This window comes from Ailuropoda melanoleuca, chromosome 10 (assembly GCF_002007445.2).
Source record: "Ailuropoda melanoleuca isolate Jingjing chromosome 10, ASM200744v2, whole genome shotgun sequence".
Lineage (NCBI taxonomy): Eukaryota > Metazoa > Chordata > Mammalia > Carnivora > Ursidae > Ailuropoda > Ailuropoda melanoleuca.
The window spans coordinates 52,975,735-52,978,098 of NC_048227.1; the positions used below are offsets into that span (position 1 = coordinate 52,975,735).

Here is a 2,364-nt window from a genome sequence, read left to right on the forward strand (position 1 = left end):
TGCATTAGCAAAAGATCAATGTAAAACACTCCACAATTCTACAACTGTCAGTTTAAAAAATTTTGTTCCAGTGGTTGAAAGGTGTCTTCTTGCCAGTGTGTAAGTCATACAGAACATTGTTAGCCTGACCAAGGGCTTACAGAACCTCACAGACCCAAAGGAACATAGTTAGGCAGAGTAGCAGGAAGCGAATGTCCATCGGGGTTACCCCAAAAGGGAGGGTCAGCATTAGTCAAGGTACAAGTACAAGGTACAGCATTTGGCAAGACAGTGACATTAAGAAGTTTTTAGTTTAGGAATATCTAAAATACTTCAAAAACTATAAGCTGCCGCACATGATTTTTACACCAACTTACTAGAAAACTAAGGAAAGCACTTACTAGCTTTGAATAAAGTAACGAGGAAACACTTTTACTAACCTACAAAAAAAAAAAATTTCTACTGCCTTCTCAGAAAGATTTTATAATACAAGGAAGCATATTGTTCATTAAGAAGGGCTTCTGCAAGAAAAGCACTAAGTTAGCAACTATGGGAATGACCAGTTCAAAGATGAATTAAATGCCCAGTTTCAGGAAGGATAGCAAGTCTAAGAATAAGGGAAAGCTTAAAGCTACTTAGTGATAATACCGACCTTTCTTTGCATTTGACAGAGATTAACCTTTTAAAATTTCACCCATGACACTTTTACTCATTTTGATTACAGTGTGTACAATACAGTGTAAATAATCTCCATAATCTCCACTGCACTCCTGGTGCACCCACGGCTAGAGCAGATACTTCCCCAGAGGGTCAAGGGAGGAAGAGGTGTGTTCAAAATCTCAGCAAAAGAGAGTACTCTTTTAAGTTTTTTTGCTTTTTTTCTTTTTTTAAATCTCACTACAAAATCAATAAGATTGATCTAAAGAGTTGAGTCATTACACTCATTCCATGATGACATACAGTACAGTGTTAAGGGATAGACAGGGGTTGATATAGGGGTGCATTACATGGCAACATTTCATGAAGGACATCCGAAACTACTTTGGAAGTGTTTGCATTTCCAAAGAGACACTGTGGTCTCTTCTTAAAGACAAAGGTCATGAAAGGTTTGGTGCTTAGTGTTCTCAGCACAACAATGCAACTTAGTTCACAATGCACTTTGACAACTCTTAATGTGAGAGAGAATAGGTGCTTTTGAAAAAATATGTCTTTAAGAAATCTTGCCATTTTAGTGCTAAATTTTAATATAATGTGAAAGTTTGAAGTTTTACACTTAAACAAACAAAACTTAAAAATTACTGATTGGTTCAAAATGGTTTTATGGAAAAACTAATTCTGTCAGGAAAACTTGGAATTGCATGCAAAGTCTACCATTTTTGAGCACAGTGTACAAAGGTTCCGAGGGGCACTCAGCAGCAGAGGCCCCAGCCAGTTACAACAGCAGGCATTTTCTTTTCCTCTTCCTGTTGCCAGGGGAGCAGAGAACTCCTCTAACAGCTTCATCACTGTCTTGAGGCCTCTCTGCATGAGAGGGCAGTACGCTAGGTACTTTATTATTTATTTATTTATTTATCTATTTAATGATTTTTCTTTTGTTATATTAGTCACCATACAGTACATTCCAGTTTTTGATGCAATGTTCCATGATTCATTATTTGCATATAACACCCAGTGCACCATGCAATATGTGCCCCCTTTAATACCCATCACCGACTCTAGGTACTTTAAAGCACGGACCTCCTTACCATGGCCAAACCCTGCAGGTAGGTGATGGGAGTCAGCTTCTTCTCCCTCAGTTTCTCAATCATGTCTTTGTCTTCCCTGAGATCAAGTTTGGTCCCCACTAAGATGTTGAGGGTGTTGGGACAGTGGTGTCCCACTTCAGGATACCGTTTTGCTCCAACATTTTCAAATGATTCAGGACCCACAAGAGAAAGGCAAATTAAGAACACATTTATTTGTGAATGGGATGGGCTACATAATCCATTAATCTTCTTGTCCTGCTGTATCCCATAAACCCAGATACACCAGTTTCCCATCTACCATAACATGGACACAGTAGTTGTCAGAGACAGTGGGGATACATTCTCCAGGAAATGCATGGGTTGTGGTAACTGATCAATAGGCAAGTTTTACCTACAGTTCTGTCTCCCAGCACTACACACTTCATGGCCTGCATCTGGGCGCTTCTGCGGGCTCTGTGCACCTCGGCCGGGCAGCAAGGCACAGGATGGGGGCTGCTGTCCAGGCCGTCTCACCCTCCACTGGCCTGAAGCCAGAGCCTAACCTAATTAGCAATATTTCATTGTTTCTTTTATTAATTCTCTTTAAATAAAGCAAATGAATACAATGGTTAAATCTACATTTATAGACCTCATTGAGAAT

The 2,364-nt window shown here is 39.6% G+C and overlaps 1 pseudogene; it reads right to left on the reverse strand.

Moving 5' to 3' along the window:
* Window positions 1-1,411: 1,411 nt before the first annotated feature.
* On the reverse strand, window positions 1,412-2,158 carry LOC100465202 (annotated as a pseudogene).
* Window positions 2,159-2,364: the final 206 nt, after the last annotated feature.